Genomic DNA, 21,357 nt, shown 5'->3' on the forward strand with positions numbered 1-21,357 from the left:
GGGTGAGGGGAGAAGATGGGGAGGAGCTGTGTCCAAATTACAAGACCTAGATTCAATAGGCCCTGAACATCAAGGGTCAGGTCCAACCTGAGTCAACATTTTGGTTTGAACAGCAGCAGGCTGCTTAAATGGCTACTCACTAACAGAGCCCATGCTATTGCCTGATACTAAAGCTAATGATGAGGAATTTTGACTCACCATTTCTCTGCAATTAGATTTCTACAGTTATTCTTAAGTTGGCCCATGGTGGGAGAAAACTATTCCAAAATAATTAGCATTTAAAAAACAACTTCAATGAAAGGAATAAAATTATTCCTCCCCATGCAAACCAAAGACACATTGCCTACCTTTTCCCCTACATCCTAAAAGGTACCTAAATCAATGGTCCTTTGAGAACCAACAATAATCGCCAATTGTTAAGGAACTAGAATTCCCCCAGAACAAGTCATTTTCTTAACAATGCCAGCTCAGGCATTGTGAACTCTGTTACACTGTTTAGTTGCCTTAATGGGGCATCATTAAAATTCCCTCTTCCACTCACTACTTGAGATGCAAAGCCAGGGAAATGGTCCACTAGGTGCAAATACAGATATTCTAATTAGCGACATTGTAACCAGGGTTTCTACCCACCGATATGCTAAATCATGTGAATTGCATGAATAGTGAAACAGAGCGGCAAGTCTTTCAGATCTGCCTTCTGAGCTGAATCCACATTCTGCTTCTAATTAGAACTACAAAGATTTTCTATATAAAAGCTCACATTTCTAACTCTCTGTCCTCACCCCCAGTCCTCGCAGCCATACTCGCTCCTGTGTGTTTCTTTCTCCCTGGGACACAGTCCATTTCCCCTCACCAGGAATTCTCACTGACAATACCTAGAGAGCAGAGTTATTCTCTGAGAACAGCCTGCCTAGTGCCAGGCTTCATTTGTCTTTCCCCATGGGTCATTTATCACAGGGAGGTGGCCTGTTGAGGCAGATCCTAATTGAGAGCCTGTGTGTTCTCCTGTGTGCAACCAGGTGCCAGCACCAACCAAAATGAATTACTTTGCACCCTGCATGCAGGTGCACCATTTCAGCACTGGGCGAAGTCCCACAAGCCAGCAATAACATGCCCTGTCACTGTCTTTGGGGGAGGTTCTTCCAGTTCTTAGAGGAGAGTAATCATTTAGTATTGCAGTTTACATACGCAGTCCGAGATTCCTCCCATGCCAAACAAAGGCTTTGTTTCTACAGTATATTTAACTATCTCAATACCACAACCCAACCTGAGAAGATTGGTTCTACATTTGGGAGTGTTCCCACACCCATTTCCTCACCCTGCCCCAACATTACAGGCAGAATCCATTTATGAAAACCTCGGGCACATTCATGCACTCAGCAAACACGGTGGCTGCTATCCACCAGGCGCAGTGGCGGGCATAGTTAACTCACTGGAGGAAGATAGAATTTCAATTTTGAAAAAGAATTACACACCATGATAATATAAACATTGATTAGTGATTTTCAATATTTAGAGTTAACCTATGCATAAAACTTAGAATACTTAAAAAATGATCAGAGCGGAATGTGAATAGTAGCAAAAGTGATGATGTAAAAGCCCAGATGACAAATGTTGGGATGCAAAAGGGAAGCAAGATTGCTGAAGGGAAGGGCGAGGGACTCAAGAAATACTTCATAGAGTCTGTGGAAGAATAAATAAAAGTATAAGTGAGCTAAAGCTACTGAGTTGATTACAGTGGATGTTCCTGAGCCCTCACCTACAGCCACCTCCCCTCTCTGCCTGCTTCGCCCTGCCTGTGCTTGCTAGCTGAGGCCAGATTGTATTTCCTTGTCCATATTATTCTTTGGAATCATGTGCTCAGGAAGGGCCGGGGATTGATCTAAGCTGTGGTAACTCCACACCCCTTGTCAGTGGTTAGTAGTAGGTTTGTGGTTGCTTTTAGATGTGGGGAGAAATCTGTGCTGGGCTTCTGGGAGAGATCTAAAGGAAGAATAGCCTCCCATATTTTTTAAGACGTTATCTGAATGAATTAACCTTATAGCTGACCTATTGTGGGACACCTTATCGTGGGAAAATAGATTTCCCTTACTGCTTAAATATTTGGAATTGATTTTTTTCTTAATAGAAGTGAAAGCAACCTAACACACAATTACCCATTAGGAATTTAAAATGATTTAACTGTACTGGATGGAAGAAAAAAAAGGGGATGAGGAAATATAAGTGAAGTCAGTTCTCCCATATAACAGCAGATCAATAAATAATATACAATTAATTTTTTTTAAAAATGTAGCAGCATAAGAATTCTATTTGGAGAGCTGGAGGCAGTCATCAAAAAAAAAAAAAGTTAAAAATGGGAGCAGAGCTGAGGAGGAGAAAGGTGGGAAAATATTACTTTCCATTATAAGTACATTTGCACTACTTAATTTTAAACTATGTGCATGTAAAAGAAACTATGTCTTTGTATTATCTTTGATAAAAGGGTTTCAAATTTACATTAAAAAGAAAATGAATTCAAAGCTAGAAATTAATTTCCTCTTCTGGAGGCACTAGGAAAAAAGAAGACTTTTTCTTGGAGACAAATCAGCACATTAAGGGAAGCATTTTTAACCCAGGAAGGGTCCCCAGGGCCCTGATGCTTTTCCTTCTGAGATCAGAACAGGACTGTTCTCCCTCTCTGCAAACGTGGATTAGCTCTCGGCCGCGGAGTGTTTGAAACAGGAGGAGGTGAGAGAGCATGGAGGGCAAAGAAGGAGAAGAACCCTCCACTGCAGTGCCCCCAGCTTTCCTCTCCCCTGACATGACGCTGCAGACGGGCAGATTCAATCCTGCTAGGAGAGGTGGCAGCTATATGAGCTGGATGACTAAGATGCTGAATTTCTCCCTTAAAATAAGACAAGTTTTCTCCAAGCTGATTTCACTCTTCAAAGTACAGGAGAAAATTGCTCTGGTTATCTTGACAGTCTCCTCAGGGATATGAAAAAGATCCCACTTCAAACTGCCATCCCCCACACCTCTTTGACACTGTTGACTAAAAGGTACTAATGACCTAACTTGAGCCACTGGCATGGCTTTAAATCAGCTAAGGACATTCCTTTTCAACAAATCCCGAAGCTTCAAAGCTGCAATTTTCTTCCCAGGGGATAGGAGTTACTGAAACAAATTCTATGAAGACGACAATCCTATAACTTCCAGAGTCCAAGAGAAATAAACATTTATTTCCAACCTTATTCTCTTAATGCTCACTGACCTGATGGTCAGTAGGCCTTTTTTTAACAAGTTGTTTTTCAGTAATGCAAGCCATACATATTGGTTTGAGGTCAGTTAGAGTAAGTCTTAACTTGAGTCTAGTAGGGTCTTCTCAAACTAACCTATTACAATATTAAATACACATTCACCTAGCCATGTATATTTCTAGGACTATATCCTGCAGATATAAAAACATACACAGTTGTGCATTGCAGCATCATTTGTTATGGCCAAAAAGTAAAAATAAAAAAATAAAGGAAACAATCTAAAAGTCAAACAGCAGAAGACAGATTAAACAAATAATGCCACATCCATACTATGGAATTTCATCTAGCTACTAAAGCAAAATTAAAATAAAAACTAAATAGAACTCTGTGAATTTTCACAGAAAATTGTCTGTGATACATTGTCATGTGGAAAAGCAAACTGCAGAAATACATGCACAATTTAAGACCATATTTACAAAACAAGTGTGTGCATATATGTATATGTGTTTGTTCCCCATGTATGAAAGGGTATTCATCAAACCCTTCCTGGGGGTTCCATGGAGAATGGAAGTAGAGAAAAGTAGAGTTTTACTTCATGTACTAATGAATATTTTCAATTACTATACCAATCATACGCTCTTTTGTGTTGAGGGGACAAGATAAGATGTACTGTATTTGTTGGGAATGTGGGGAAGGCTATCAAATTCCCTTTTCCAGGACCACACCAAACATCACAATTTAGTGAAAACCTCTCCAGTTTTTCAATGTCTTCAGGAGATAAAGACTTTGCAGCCTTCTTCTATAACTTTGTCATAATAATAGTTTTCATTTATTGAAAGTCAAGATGTATCTGATACAGTAGTAAGCGCTTCACATACAGTTACTTAATCCCTCAGTAACAACACAAGCTTTCCTAGACCCACTCTACAGATGAGAAAATAAAACGACTAAACAAGATTATGTAAATCCAACAAGCAACCTCGTTAGGATTCCAAAGCAGATCTAACTGTGAAGTTTGTGTTCTTCCTAGGACTATACCATATTTATTAAGCACGTGCTTCTAAGTAGTCCCTCTTTATCTGCAGTTTTGCTTTCTGAAGTTTCAGTTACATGGTCTGATAATATTAAATGGAAAATTCCAGAAATAAACAATTCATATATTTTAAATTACACACCATTCTGAATAGTGAGATGAAATCTTGTGAGTCCTGCTCTAAGCTGACCAGGACACGAATCATCCCTTTGTCCAGCCCTCTGCGGGGTATGTCACCCACCTCTTAGTCACGTGGTAGCCATTTGCGTCATCAAATTAACAAGGTATTGCTCACAGTGCTTGTGCTCAGTCAACCCTACTTTACTAAACTTCGCCAAAGCACAAGAGCAGTGATGCTGGCAATTCAGATATGCCCAAGCTGTAAGATACTTCATTTACGTAAAAAGGTAGAAGTACTCAATAAGGAAAGAAAAATAATCATACTCCAAGGTTGCTAAGATCTATAAGAACCGATCTATCCATGGAATTGCCTAATTTATAAATTTAACTTTATCATAGGTTTGTATGTATAGGAAAAAAGCATAATATACAAGGTTTGGCAAAAGTAGGTTTACAGTTGTGAGTACACGAAAGTTTATTCTTGTATTATTTATTAATTACTGCATTATTTTCCATATGAACTGTAAACCTACTTTCGCCTACCCTGTACATAGGATCTGGTATTCTCCACGGCTGCAGGTATCTACTGGGGGTCTTAAAACGCATCCCCCAAGGATAAGAGGGACCATTATATATATGGGAGTCTAAAAACGTACCTCTCACGGTTGTTACAAAAGAATCAAAGGAGATAGGCCCCAACAGTTCCCTCCTAAAGAAAATTGGTTCACAAGCTACCTTGTCTTCTGGGACTCAAAGCCATATCCTCCCAATCCTAGCTTCTACCTTTAACCTATTTTTCAAAATCCTCTCAATGAGGTCTCTGCAACTTCTCTATATTTCTCTAGAACTGAAATCTGAACAGATTATTTTCTGTGTTGAAGATTCTCTCACAGTTTCTATAACCTAAGATTTTATTTATAAATCCCCATAACCTGCAGGCTTGGTGCTGTGTTTTGTGTATTAACAAAACGAAAATATTGCGAACTCATAATCATTTGACTCTTACACCTTTTTCAGCTCTCCTTGCACATGGTTTATTGTTCCTGGCCTTGAATTTGTAACAGTTGTTAGCAGCTCTGTGGGAGGGACAGTAGTCAACAATTTTTAGAGGGAAATGTTCATTAGAGCCAAAGAGGAAAACTCAGTAGGGTTTAGATAATGGAAGGCATAGTAAATAAGAAATGGGAAAATACAGTAGACATTGGAGAGGCAGTATCTCTATTTCCTATCAGGTACCCTGAGACGTGACTGATTTATTACTGATTCAGTATTCTGTATTCTCACCCAGGTTCAGTGACCAGAAAGTCCTTTCATCCCATCACTGGCTGGTCCAAAGATCATACTCCCCAGGGACCTAGCACTTCATAATAATGATTCATTATTTATTCTAGCCCCAGGACATTTCAAATGAGTGTTCCAAACCACTGCTGATTATTATATTGGATTTAACTCCACTGATGCATTTATTGACACCACAGGAACCACTGAAATGCGGTGGTCTCCCCAGATCTTTGGAAGCTGTCACTTTATTTGATTTTTTTTTTCATGAATCCTGAAACCTAGCACAGTCTTCTCTACAATAATAATCAAAATAAATGTATTTGCTGAATGAATTAATAAATGAATCTTTAAACAAACGGGCAGAGTAAAAAATGAATGATTTTAAAGTTCTAAGGAATTAATTTCTTTTTCTTAATGAGCGCACCAAACCTTTCCAAGCCTGTGCCAAAATCGCCATGAGGGCAGGAGCTCTATCTGGCATTGCCGGGCACACTGAGGCCCTCGGCTTATGTGCCTGAGGAAAAGAATGACAGGCTAGGTTATCACAAGTTATCCTCACTCTGTTTTTCCGATGATATGATCTAAGTTCTGTGGAGTACAAATTGCAAACTTATATCTGCTCCCTTTTTTATCAACTTTTGATTTCTCTGAGCCTGCTACTACCTGACTCATCGTGTCTGTACAGCCTACAAATACAGCGATGCATAACCCATTGAAGAGAAAATTAAGTAAGCTGCTTCTAAGACATCCCCCCACCAAAAATAATAATAATAATAATAATAATAATACAGAGTCTTCAGAATCAGCAATAAAAGGAAAGAAAACAAAGCAAAATAAAGAAACAAACACAAAGAGCATCCCCAAAGTATAGATACAGTTAATTTTTAAAGACTTCTTTAAACCATGGGAGGAAATCTCACTTACACTCTACTATAAGTCTTCACAGTTGCAAAGGTAATGACCTCTACCCAGTTTACTTCATTTGCTTGACTTCATAAGAAAGGGTTTAGGGGAAAGAAAAGAAGAGGCTGGTGAGGTAAAAGGTCAACCACATACTTTGTTGGAATGTTCTTGAATTAAAAATATCTCAGGTGATAGCATATAATAAAGCAATTGCATTTATGATAAGATTAAAAAGCTACTGGTATTAACTGGTTTGGTGATTTTCTTACTCTGATCTAGAAGCATTTGCTTATGAAATTTTAAGAAGGCACATATTATGAGTCTTTCCTAAGAGTCACTGAATATATTAATGGTGACTAAGGAAAAAGCCTGTGTATGGAGGGGCCCGGGAGGGAGGGTATTGTTCTGGGGGACAAGTGAAGGGTGCCCCTATTCATTTACTTCTCATTTCCATACTGCTGCTTTCTAATGTGCAAAGCTAGATCAAGGCACTCCCACATATAAGACACATCAATGACTCCCCATTGCCCTCAGGATAACTCCCTCAACATGGCTTATGTTCTCTTTCAGGATCTGGCACAAAACTCTCCATTTAGAATCTAATTAAACTAAGCTTGTTGCTATTACTCATTTTAACTATAAAGAAAGGTTAATAATAATTGCTAGTAAACAAAAAAGTTTTGGTATCCACAGAGCCTAAGATAAAGCTTAGAACATAGTAGATGCTGGTTGACTAATGGATGATTTAATAAGTGAAAGAAGAAACAAATGAACATACGAGACACAATTCTTATAAGATTCTCTCCAGTTATTTTGACTGTGAATGTTCCTGCTATTTCATATTCACAATGGTGGGGAGCAGGGGAGATGGGGGTGGCAGGGGTGGATAGATGTCTTTTTCTGTAAATATTGGCATACATATGTATATGTATGTTACATATGTATATGTGTGTTACATATACAGCCATACCTCGGTTCTTGAATGTCTTGGTTCTCGAGCAATTCAGTGCTCAACCACGTTGTTCACGGAAAAAAGGTCTGTTTTTCTAAAAAATTTCGGGTCTCAATTCTCAACTCAACAATCCTTTCATGCTGATACCTGTATGACCAGTCACGTGTCTGTCAGACAACAAACAAAGGAGATTCGGTTTTTGAATAAATTGCTTCTTGAACAGTTTTCTGGAATGAATTAATTTTGAGAACCAAGGTTCCACTGTATATGTATGCTATATATATGCCAACATTCACAGAAAAAAACAGATCTCTTGCTCTACATATATATTTATACACACACACATACACACATACATGTATATACATATGTATACATATACAGGGTGGGGCAAAAGTAGGCTTGCAGTTGTGTTCATGGAAAATAATACAGTAACTTGCAAATCATAATACAAGAATAAACTCTGTGTTTTACATACTCACAACTGTAAAGCTACTTTTGCCCCACCCTGTATACATACATATACATAATGTGTGATATATGTATAAATATCACAATATATGTGGTAGTTCAACAAAATCAGACATTTTAGATAAATATGATTGCTCTCTTTAGTGAGGGTTGTTGAACCCAAGGAAGTGAGGGATTTGCATGTGTTTACTTTCTTATCCTCAAGGCTAATTATTATCACTCAGTAAACATTCCAAAAGCCCATGAAGCCAATAAGCAAACCATTTGATTGAAAATAAAAGTATAACCTGGTTCTCTATTGCCTGGAGAATTAATTAGAATCCCAACTCACTTTCTTAGTACCATTTCAGTCTTGAGGAAAAACCTAACTAAAGAAATCACATATTACTGGTATTAGCACTTCACCCAGGCCAGCATAGGCCACTGAGCACTGGGAAACTCCTGTCACCTGAAAGTGTCCCCTGTAGACATCACTCGCTAGAAGCGTTATTGCAACTTTCTAATTACCTCCATTGAGTAGTGTGGCACAGAATGACTGATTCCTTTTCACAAACCTGAAAGGAACTCTACAGAGAACCTCATTTGCTCTGCCCAACCCCCTCTCCCCAACAGCTGAGGCCTTAGTCAACAGCACCAAGGTTCACTCATTGCTCGGCTAAAAACGTGGTAACCACCCCTAATTGTTCTGTCTCATATTCTAAATCCGGTCCTGATATCTCTGACAACAATAAACACCTCTAAAGTGACCGGTCGCCCCTCGCTGGCACCACCCTAGTCTCAGCACACTAGCAGGCCCCACTCGTCCATCCTCCACATCAGCCAAGTTAACTTTTCCAGTTGCATCAGCCCATGTCCCTTTCCTGCATGAAACACTCAGTGACCGCTCTGTGCAACATGAGTGAACTCCAAACTCCTAACAGTGGTCCATGCAGCCTCGGGAGACCCAGCCTCTGCCTTCCCGTCCCCCTGCCTCTCCCTTCTCCTTGCTCACCACATCCCAGTCCACATGCGGAGCTCAAAATTGTCATACGGCCACTTTCTTCCCCACATTCACACCTCGATTCAGATGTCACTCCTCAGAAAGATCTTTCCTGACCAATTTAGGTCAATCTCTAACCCTTCACCCTCGTATTTCTTTTGCAGTTAGACTTTCATATGTCTCCTTCCACTCAAGCGGAAGCTCCATAAGGACAGAGATTTTTCTGCTCTGTTCTCTGCTCTGTCCTCAGGACTAAGACAGCTCCTGGCACAAGTGTTCATTAATAAATGTTTGCCAACTGACTGAGTACCACAAAAAATGATGTTCTTTTCCACATACCAGATGCCAGTGTTCTGCCAGAATTAGCACACCTGGAAGGCACTGCAGTTGGGAAAACAAACAACTTTGAAAGGACTGTTTCAGACCACTGAGATAAGTCATATCTCAGAGCAAAGAAAGAATTTGTCATAAGCAGACACTAGAGGTAAGTTCATCTTTCATTCTCATTGGATTAAGATCTAAAAGTCTGATTTCAACAGCCTGAGATCTCTAAATGAAACCTGATGAGTTATTTCTCCTTGTCTGTCATTTGATAAACAGAAAGTTCTGGTCATTCTCACTGTCATGTACTCAATCTTGATCTCTGGGATTCCGTTTGCTTCCTCTTCGTGCAGTTACAGCTCCTCTTTGTGGGAACACAGGGAAGCCAGGCAATGCCACACAGGTATGTTACCCACGCAGCCCCGGAACAAATCTGGGGCACTATGAAGAGACACTACTGTATGTAAAAGCATGCACCAAATATCAGAATGAAGTGTATTTAATTCTTATTTAGATTGGATGTGATAACTCTAGAAATTGAATATGAATCATAGGTTTATTGATGTCTGATGACTTAGCTGCTCTCCTCTCCATCTTCCCCACCTTTTATTTCCACTGCAGGCTTGAAACTGCTTGCAATTTTCTCTTTGAAGTAATGCATCTCTGTCAGTAGACACTGTGACATGTGAAAAAACACAACTACAAAATGCAAAGTTTATTCTGGTCAGAAGGAGAACGGAGACGATTAAAAGCAATGATTTCCTGTATCTAGAGGCAGAGAGATGCAGCCATGGAAACTAGCAGACACAGCACTGCCTGTTGTTAAAAATGAGAAGTGTTATTCACTAACTAGCACCCTTGACCCTTGCCTAGGAAAAAGGTCTTTCATGAAGTTGCCAATAGTTATGAGCAACATAGAATCAAGACCAAATCAATGCCCCGCTGGCTCAGCTTTTAGGAGATCGGGTGCAGAAATGAGTTAATGATGTCTCCCAGAAAAAAGAAACAAAAACAAATATTTTAACATTTCTTAGTATTTAAGACATTGCAATTTGGGGTCTCCCATCAAAGCACAGCCTGATTTCTAGTCACACAGCAACATCCAACACAAGAACTACACCCAAGCCACCACTTTACCATCTAAAATTTTTAAACCAAGCCCTGGCTGCTATGGCTCAGTGGATTGAGCGTCAGCCTGTGAGCCAAGAGTCACTGGTTCAATTCCCAGTCAGGGCACATGACTAGGTTGCACATCAGGTCCCCAGTTTGGGGCGCGAGTGAGAGGGAACCACACGTGATGTTTCTCTCCCTCTCTTCCTCCTTTCCCTTCTCTCCAAAAATAAATAAATAAATAAATTAAAATAAAATAAAAATTTTAAATCATTTCAGACCAGTTTCAACATATGATTGACATGTTTAGTATTAATCTTCTATTCTCTAGCTTCAGTGCGTTGAATTTAAGCTTCGCTGGGCTAACTCATTAGAAGGCTCGAGCCTTAGTGAAATTAGAAACTGGGCAAACTTAATCTTTGGTGACTCAAGATAAACACTTCCACTCTCCGCATGCTCCTGTTTCTATACAATTCTTTCCCTATCAAAACAGCCTCTAAGGAAGAGATCTGAATTCCTTTAGCACTAAAATAAACCTCTGCTAGAAGCTTCAAGGATGACCTTTCTCAAGGCACTGAGAGAATAAATAGGAATCAAAGTTTTGAATTACACCATGTTTTCATGACTAAGAGAATAGGTGGGTAGACTAGAGAGTTTTCTCTGAACCCACGAATGTACCACATAGCAGCCCCCGGCTTTGCAAACCTGGGGAGCTCTGAAGAGAGACTACAGTATGTGGTTAAATCAACTTCAGTTTAAAAATTCAAAAATAGATCCTTCCTTCAATTAGTTTGTAGCTATTAAACATGCAAATAATTCATTCTAATCCATGAAGTAATTACAGGAATATTTAAAGGATAGAATTATACACAAAATGGAAAGTTTCACAGTGACTGAGCTTGGTTCTCAAGGATAAATAAGGATTTGTCAGCAAAGTTAAAGGACAGTTTAAGCAATGAGATCAAACGAGCAAGTTAAGGTAGCATGAAAGCACTTTAGTGTAACAAGAGTTCCCAGAAGTCCCCACAGCCCGTAGTTTGGGGGATGGGGGAGGGAACAGTGCAGCCTTTAAGGTACTTTGTATATCTTTGGCAGGTAGTTAGTGTCTTAGTTATGCAAATGGTATGACCACTCCAGGCACCAAGGAAATGGAAGAGGCTCTGACCACAGAATGGTGAGGAAAGAGCATATGGGGCCTGCTCGAGACTGGGCCAGTGGCTAGGACCAATCACCACACTGATTGCATCATAGGCCTGGACCAGGGTTTAACAAATAAGGCGGCAGCCACTAACTGGGAGGAGCCATGTGGTCTGAAAGAAGGAAAGGAGCCAGGCAGAATGAAAAGCCAGAAGCCGTTTGGCACACTGGGCCATGTGGTTTTAAAAGACTGCAGAGGCACTGCACCAGCCTGCTATGAGGTCTGGTGTATAGGAAGAGAGCCATGATGCAGCAGCTAGGCAGCTTTGCAGGAGGGCTGGTTTGCTATGGGAGAGGGCCATGTGGCCTGGGCTAGTAAAAAAGCCGGCATGCTGCTGCATTGATCATGCCAGCTCCAGCTGACTCCGAAGCCACCAAGAACTCCGCCTTGCAGACCTGGACTCTCCCTGGACTTTTGGAACTCAAGACATGTGGAGAGGACTCTTAGGACTTGTGCCTTTCCTGGACTTCACCATAATCCAGTGCAATACTGCTCATGCTTCCCTGGACTGTTATATGGAGGCTGATGACAATGTTTCCCAAATCCTGAAGGAGAGAGCAGACAGATGAGGGACGGGGAACTACTGGACTTGGTTTAGGTTTATAGCCTTTTGGGGAACAAGGGAAGTGCTGGGTCTTGTGGGAGAACAGGGCTCTAAACTGGAGTGCTCCCAGCACACCCCCCCCAAGTTGGAATATTATAAATAAAGACCTGTTTTCTCAACACTTAATTGTTGGGTCTTACGCCAAGACAGGTGAACAAGCTCCCCTTTGCTTGCTAACAATAGTAGTAGTGTGGTTTCTCATTTACCTCTCTCTCACCTCCAGAAGATCTGACTTTGGGGATTATGAACTCTGCTTACAAGTATCAGTGCTCAGTCTATAAAACAATGTTTTGAGAATATTATTAATGGATGTTCACCGTTTGAAATATAATGATAAGACACTGACCAACAGCCAAGCAATTCACAATATCATGGTTGCGATAGAAATGTATGCATATAACATAAGAGGATAAAGACTGACCAGGAGGAAGAAAGAATGAAGCGTAAACAGGATATAAAATCGAGTAGCCATAAGTTCATCAGCCACGGGAGTAATGGTGCATAGATCACTAAAACCCTATCGAGTGGTGAGGACAATGTGACAAACTCCTGCCTGAGCCAGAGCGATGTGTGGAAGTGGCTGCTGTCTGCCCCACCCTCATATTTCCAGTTTGTTGGATAAACCCAACCCCCAACGATCAAGTTATCCCAACTTGGGAGACAGACTCAGAGTTTTGCATTTTCCACATCGACTGATCATGGGAGAATTCCTGATCACTGGAGAATTCATCCACAGCTTCCATCATGTGGAAGAGTTCTCAGTGAAAACAGTGACCACTTGCTCATTTGCTCTAACCACAAAAGCCATTTACTTGAGAAAAGAGAAAAAAATCTCAACATCCTGCTGATCCTTCAAAATCTTGCCTCTGCTGCTAAAGCCCTTAGCATCCCTTGGACACATCACCTCTCTGCTTCATCTCCTTGATATGGGACTGAATCTAAAGATCATCCAAAATGAAATTTTGAAAATCTCTCAGTCTGAGTACAGTTCTCTATATGGCTGCCAGACTCTGTCTCTGCTGAGGCCCATCTTCACTCAGCCAGCTGTGCACAGGCCAATTAGAGCAAGGAGTGATCGCTGATGCTGCAAATGTTGACAAGTGCCCCTCCACCTGTGGCCAGATCAGCCTGCCCGGCTCCTCTGTGTTGAGAGTCTGAGGTCACTAGGAAGCCTCTAATCCCTTTGGCAGCCAGCCAGTTGATTGTTTTTGGACAATTATGAGTTGGGTAAGTATTTTCTGAAGGCTGAACATTTTTAACAGTTTAAGTGAATGCTCTCCAAAGCTTCAGGTATTGGGTTGACATCACTTTTGCTTTAGAGAAAAAGTCTCATCCCTTTTCACTTTTAAAGTAGGTAGGCAATATTTGAATTAGTTGCCATTTCTTGCTGCTTTCTTGCATGTGGAAAGCCCACATCAAGAGGCTCTTTCCTCTTGAGAAAGCTTCTCAAGTCTAATCACATGCCAGCTAATGATATGAGCCCTTGAGGTAAAATGAATGCATTGGCTGGGGATAAAAACCATCTCAGTAAACACTGAGATTTCTATTATATGGAAAAAATATGAATAGGATATCCAGTAGTTTAGAGTTGCAGAAGCACATACTCAAAAAGACCTCAGAGACCCATTGCATCTCATCTCTAATTTTATGATTCAGGGAATGCATTCTCATTCTTATTCATTCATTCATTCAAAACTAGACAGGACTGATCCCTGGCCAGCATCTATTCCAGTGACTCCTTAAAGTGTGGTCCCAGGACCAGCAGAAGCATCACTTGGGACCTTCTAAAAGTAAAATTCTTGCCCTAGCCAGGCAGCTCAGTTGGTTAGAACACATCATACCATACACCAAAATTTGCAGGTTCAATTCCCGGTCAGGGCATATACCCAGGTTATGGGTTGAGGAGAGGAGACAACCAATCAACATTTCTCTCTCAAATAGATCTTTTTCTCCCTCTCCCTCCCTCCCATAGTCTCTCTATAGATCAATAAGCATATGCTCAAGTGAGGATTAAAAATTAAAAAACAACATAAATAAGTAAATAGATAAATAAACATATGGAATTCTTGAGCCCCATCACAGAGCTACTGCATCAGAAACTGTGGGGGTAGGGCCCAGCAACCTATATTTTAACAAGGTTGTTCTAATGCATGAAGTAGTTTGAAGATCATTTCCTTATACCTGGTAGGTGGAATGTATGAGTCAGAGCTACTTATTTTAACTGGATTCCCCAGAAAAGGGAATCTCTTGGTCCATGCAACTGAAAAGTTCAGGAAGTAATACTTCCTCCAAACAATCAGTGAAACATCATGTTTTGCTTTTCTTCAATGGTCACAAATTTCCTTCTCTGGCCACTACCGTACTCCTCTGTTAGGGTTGCCTGAACGGTGATCCCAAAGCACCCATCTAACTTGACTTTCCACTGCTCTTCAACAGGCACCTCACTGGTCAGTGTGGTCTCCTCTCTGTGTCCTGACCATACCATGCCCATTCCCCCATTCTCAGTACATCCTTCAAGTTCCCCTTGTATTGGGACACTTTCATTCCGTCTGCTGATCAAAAATCCTGCCCAGACTGTAAGAGCAAGCTCAAGTCCTACCACTTCCAAGAAAACTCCTTTGTCTCCTCCAAGCCTCTTATAAACCTCCTTGTGAACACCTACAGCATTCAGTGCCTGACCCACACAATACAGCCCTTGATTACATTTCTACATCAGAGGCCATTTTGTTGTCACAGAAACCACCTGTGCTCATCTGACTACATGGAGAGCTGTAAGGGCTGCACATAACCAACTGCAGCATGATTAGCTAACCCTCAACAGTTTTGAAAGGTCACAGTATTAGTAAAGAACACTCGTTCCTCTTGCAATATGGATGGATATATCCTGGCCTCTCCTACTGTGCCTCAATCAATTTGGATTAATTATCTTATTAGTGGATTCGGAAGAAGAAAATTCACCAGTTTCCTGCTGTAGGGAGACTTCAAGGCCAGGTGCCCATGGAAGAGAAAAAAGGGGTGGGGAGGGAGGCAACTTTGCAGTTTTCTAATTCTGCCTTTGACTATGTGGTTAAGTTTATTTTAGGAGTGAAGTTAGTGAGCCCCTTGTTAATTACTTTAGGGCTGAAGTTTTCCTCCCAACAGTTGAATCTGCAATCAAGTTGGCACTTTTATCTCCATCTGCCTGACTTATTTATCTGTCCTTCAGTTAGTTCCAACTCAGGAGAGAATGAAGGAGTATTATCATTAGTCACCAAAAATTTAAATAATTGGCAGCTGGCCTCTCTTTCTCTACTGAAGCTGCACATTTATCATCCCTGCTGTAAATCCATTCCAAGTCTTCTCACTCTGAAAACTAACTTCTTTTTAATTTGGGCTTCTGCCTCCTCATTAACTTGGGCATTTATGTGGAACTGGGTGTTACCTTTAGTTACAGAGACTGCTAATTTTCCCCCCAATGCATTTCTCTCTTCTTTCTTAGTAACAGAACACCCAAATCTTAGTTGGGTACATGAAAGCATAAAACAAAAAATGTATTTCCCAAGTAGATGTAGTCATATGATTGAGTTCTGTCCAATGGGATTTAAGTGGCTGTTTACAACTTCTAGAAGACATCCTAAAGGGGGAGAAGTTTGCTGTCTTTCAATTTCTTCCTTCCTGTTTGCTGAAATGTAGTTCTCATGTCTGTAGCTGGGGCAGCCATTTGGGGCCATGAGGGAGAAGAGCGGTCTGGATCATCAAGCCTCAGAAGGGCAGATTGTTAAACATTCAGGAATTTTGCAAGCTGGTTATTAAACCATTGGCAGCTTGAAATCAACCATAATGGGAATATTTTCACCATAGGAATCGGGCAAATGCTACAAAGCAAGCCTTTATTCCCCCCCGAGTCAGTGTACCAGTATAGCACTGAATATAATTATGTATCAAGGGTGGCACAGCAGTAGGATATGGGGGCCTGAGTCCCCGAAGTCCAGGCAACAGTTTGTCATGCAAACCCTCCACTCCTAGGTTTATATGAGAGACAGATGAGTCTCTGTTTAGGCACCATGCCTTTTACTTTACACTTCTCAAAGCCAAATTTGATCTGAACTAACACCCAGTCGGGGTACTGGGCCTAACTCAACATCACATGACCATAGTTTTGGGGTCATTAGGAAACCAAGAAAGAAAATCCTTTTTAGCTTAGGTTACCATGTCCCTGGCACGATCTATGGGGGACAGGGTGACTTATGTGGGTTCCATGGTACAAACCTGGCCACCTAAACCCATCCTTTAGCAAGGTCTGTGGGTTCATATCTGAAAAGCGAAATATGAGCAGGGTAGGCACCCTGAACTAGTTCACCGGACTACCATTTACTACATTAGCTCACAGAGACCTTTTAAAATGTCATTCCATGGAGTATCTATTCCTTTTAAGAAAACCTGTCCAGATAATTTTCCAGAAGCATTTTGTAATTGTTTATATGTATTTTCCCTGTAATTGGTAGACACATTTTTTTCCCCTCTGCCTGAGTGCATTAGAGTAAACGGTACTCTCACAGCCACTGAGAGCTCTTCCATGCCTCCCTGAGAGAAGTGTCTTGTTTATTCCAATGTGGTCTCTCTCCATTTATTTTGTGTTCTGGTAAACAGCTCTGATCAATGATGCCTGACAAAAGCTGTTCAAATGATGGTGCTGTACCTGCCAAAAGGAACAAGAAAGAGTATCACAGGAAACCTTCAAATGTCTGTTTTATTGCAGCTTGAGGCACCTTCAAGGAAACAGAATAAAGTTCCTTAGGCAATAAGAGATTCAGAAGTCCTTTGACTTTATAAAAAGCCTCATAGGCATTATGGCATCTGGAGTGATCGACCAACAATTGAAGATACAGCTGGACTTCAGGGATCTAAAGAGACTGAAGAAAGCTATTGATAATCTACTAAGTGGAAATGCATTTCCAGTGGACTCTACTATAATGCTGATAGGGTCGCCGAATTCAAGAACACAATCATACCACTAAGTGTAGTATGCAGCTACTTAAAATGTGTATGTGTGTGTGTATTTCATTTGTGGGATAATATCACATCTTTAACTTAATATGAAGCTGGGATTGAAAACCGTGACATCACTATATATTTTTGTTCAGTGCAAATGTCAGGAATTGTTGAGGAAGGCCTATTTAGCTAAGAAGAAAACTCCACATTCCATGTCTGGAGAAGTTACAGATATAGGAGACAGACACCTCCATGCAGGACTTGGCAGACTCACTTCTTCCATGAAAGAGGAAGGGTGGGAGAAAGGGCGTCCCTCTCATGGGCAAAGCATTCTGCAGAGCAGTAAATATCCCTCATTGTTTGGATTAGAATGTGAGCAGGGCCCTACACATGATAAGACTAAAACTGAAGGAGATAAATGGTGATGGAAGGAGACTTGACTTGGGGTGGTGAACACACAAGGCAGTGTACAGATGTGTTGTAGAATTGTGCACCTGAAATCTGCATAATTTTGTTAACCAGTATCACTCCAATAAATTCATTAAAAAAGAGGGAAAAAAAACTAAAACTGAAATGTTGCTTCCCACCACTGCTTCTATATTGAGGATTAGAGATTAGCTTTGGTTGGAAAGTTAGCAAATCCCCAGTCTGGCACAGCACCCCTGATTCTTGGGAGAAAAAAGGGAGGAGCAGGAGAGACATTGAGGCTGACAGAAAGTGCTAGAAGGCAGGCTGCATTGCCACTCTTTGGAGTAGAAGAACACAGGCTTTCACATGGCTCTGATAGACTCCAAGGAAGATGGCCGGGCCTAAGCCATCACGCTTTCCCACCAACCAATGTGTACCATGGTGTGAAGGAGAGTATTGCACCTGAGAGATCTCCACCTGGAGCCCAGCCTAGAGAGCCTACCTGACGAACCAGCACATGTTCCCCAAGAAAGACACTGCATTCAGATTTCTTCCACAAAGAATTAAGCAGAGGATAGTGTTGACCAGATAAGCAGCCACAGACAAAAGAGTATAAGACACCCTCTTTAGAAACAAGCAGGTCCTACATTAGAGGGTAAGCATGAGAAAGGGAGCTGTAATGGGAGAGAACGCATCAAGACCCGCATCCCACCATCCCATGCTCCAGCACCTAAGACTACTGGTCTTCCTGCAGGTGGGCAAGAGAAGGAAGAAGATATATGAATAGAAAATTACTTTTAAGCTAAAACAAACACTATTGTGGGCAAAAAAGAGGTTGCCTACTGAGCCTGACAAGCTCAGGGGAGGCCTGCCTGACAAGCTTTACAAACTTAGAGACGTAAAGTAACCAAGTAGGATGGTCTGAACGTAAAAAAATTCCTAACTGAAAGTGAGTCATGTTCGGTAGTCTTAGGTCAGTAGCTTCCTTGACAAAGGTCAGTCTTTAAGTGAACTTATCTTTTGTCTTTTTGTATCTAGGATAACATACCGTTGGAATGTCAAAGTAATCCCCTCTTCTCCAGACTCCTCAGGGTACAATCTCCCACGAGAGCAGGAGACCACAGATCCCTTCATTGTTATCTTGTTCCCCACATACCATCTTTATGTGTTGTAAACGTTAACAATCCTGTACCCACCAATGTAAAAGAAGTAATGTGTCTCTCCATTTTACCTTTCACCCAGTCTCAGAAATTTCCCTGCCTTGATCTCTCCCACCTCCCTATTCTACCAATGGATTTCACACAAGCTCCCTTACATCTTCTCCTTTGATTCCAGTATATACAAGAAGCTGTAATTTTATTACCAGCAATTGTTGTCAGTTTGGCTCAGATAAACTCATATAATACTGTTTTTTAGTCTGCATATCCTTTCGTTAGCACTACTGAGTCTTAAGGTTTTAGTGACACTGTTTTAATAAACTGGAACTGACACAGTTATGGTGTTAGGCTGAGACACCATTAAGGCTGCTTACTACCAGGCAGGCACAGAGGTTTGACAGAACACAATTAGTAGCAATTATGGGAAAAATAAAACCCTTTCATGTTTATACTCTCAACACAGGAGAATCTCATAAAACTGATTTACATATTAATATTTGCACTCCTTCAATGCAAGTTGATGTGTTGCCTGTCCTAAGTAACACGTTTATGTTTCCAAGGAGGATTTTATGGAGACAAAGGTGGAGCACTGTGGTGGTGTGAGATCACTGCAGTGTTTGAGGGCTACATTAAAGCTTGATCAAGAGCCAGACATTCCTCAGGATAAACAAACAATTCAAACAGGAGTCGCCCATTAACTGAACCAATCAAATCACGTTCCCCTTGTGAGATTCTTCTCATTGTCACAAAGTTGGATGGGGGTGAGGGTGGAGGGTGGTTTTGGTGATCATCCTCACAATCACATGGGTTAAATGCAAAAGTTTAAAAATAACCAAATGAAAGTGTTAATGTGAATAGAAAGCCAGAGAAACTCTGGTGATAGTTCTGAGTCAAGTTCTTGCCATTTCCCCCTCCTTTCCTGTAATGAGATAAGACTCCACAAGAGGGATGTAGCAAACCCAGGAATGATATGGTACAACGCAACCCTGTGTCAACATAAAAAACTTTCAAACCTGTAGAGAATTTTTATGAGTTTATTTTGAGCCAAACCAACAACTACTGGGAAGCAAATTCTCAACAGATTGAGAAAGTGCTCCAGAAAAGGGCAGTTTTACCATTTTACCATTTTGTACATCAGAATTACCGGGGAATATGTAAGAAAGCTACATGAAATTCACTGGTGATAGATTAGCGAGGTGGGAGAAAGCAAAGCAGAGAAATCTCTGGGACTGGATAAAAAGTAAAACAAATAGACACAATTAACATGATGACAATAACAATGAGAGGATTTGTGGTCTCTGCTCTTTGCAGTGGTTGTACCCTGAGGGATTGGGGGGGGGGGAGGAGAATTACCCTGGTATTCCAAAGGAATGGGGCCTAGCTGCAAAGAGACAATAGACAGGGTCACTGAAGGTAAAGATTGACCTTGGTCAGGGATATTACCAGCCTAGAACATGACTACCTGCCATGAACTGATTTTCGTTAGAAAGTTTTAATTTCAGACCATCCTATGTGGTTACTTTGGGTCTCTGAGTTTGTAAGGCCACCCTGCAGGCCTCCCGTGAGCTTGTCTGGTTTAGTCGGTGGCCCCTTTGTGGCCCCTTTGTCTTCCACACCTGAAAGGACTGAGAGCCGCACAATTGCCTCACTTTGCCAATTATGTTGAATACAACTAAAACATTACAGCACACAGCTCACATTTTGCATATCTATAGTTTGTAGCACAGCAACCATCCCGCCCTCTGTACCCAGGTCAGCAGACAGGGAAGGACCCAGAGATGAGATTCGGGCTTCAGAGCCAGCTCCCCGTAGCCCGAGGTAACCGTGATCAGAGGTGTTTTGAAGGTCCCTCCCCCCTCCCCTGGGCCCAAACGCTCTTTCCCAGGGGTCTGCAAAGTAGTGCCTGGAATTCTCAGCATTCCTGTCATTCCCTGGGGGCTCTAAACATGCCTGCCCACAGGCACCTGAGGAATTAGGCCAAGAGTTCTTAATAGGAAGGCAGCAGAAAGTAAAGTGCAAAGGGCAGCAAGAGTATTTGGGAAGATAACAGCAAGGTCTCAAGGGAACACAGAAAATGTGGAGGCGCAAGAAAAGCTTCCACCACTCAGCACTGACATACCTTGAAATGGAATGCGGGCCAGGGGAAGCTGATACAAAGCTTTGTTGTACAAATCCTTCACCAAGATTTGTAGCTAGTATCACGCGCTGGAACCCTGGGGTGGGGGTGGGGGGACCGGGGACAGGAAGGGCTCTTTTCACTGAGGCCCTAACTGGATCTCAGAAGCCCTGTACAGGCAGTCCGGTCCCTAAGGCCTGAGTCGCCGAGACGAGCTACATAGGCAAGAATCCCCTTCCACCCCACAGCCCTTTCCCACACGCAGTCTGGGAGTCGCTGTTTTTTGGAGAACTGGGACACACCTGCAGTTCATTCGTTTAAGCCTCGGACAAACCACTAGAGGGCACTGTCACTACTAATCCCGTAAACTGGTTTCCTCCAGCTTCCGCGTTCAGGCAGGCCCACCTGCACGTGCTGTGACAGGACCTTTCAGAACGTTCCCTTCAGTTCTCATGGTAAACAAAGCCAGGCTGGAGACATCCGATGCACATCCCAGC

General features: G+C 41.6%; 1 long non-coding RNA gene across 1 annotated transcript in view; it reads right to left on the reverse strand.

Annotated features, from left to right (window-relative positions):
• LOC150012255 (uncharacterized) overlaps positions 1 to 20,919 on the reverse strand; it is a 31,506-nt gene extending 10,587 nt beyond the window's left edge. The window contains exon 1 of the long non-coding RNA XR_016510733.1: positions 20,864 to 20,919. This is a non-coding gene — a long non-coding RNA (uncharacterized LOC150012255). The remainder of the gene's footprint in view (positions 1 to 20,863) is intronic.
• Positions 20,920 to 21,357: the final 438 nt, after the last annotated feature.

This window comes from Furipterus horrens, unplaced genomic scaffold, assembly GCF_987537825.1.
Source record: "Furipterus horrens unplaced genomic scaffold, mFurHor1.1.pri manual_scaffold_4, whole genome shotgun sequence".
NCBI classification, from domain to species: Eukaryota; Metazoa; Chordata; class Mammalia; order Chiroptera; family Furipteridae; genus Furipterus; species Furipterus horrens.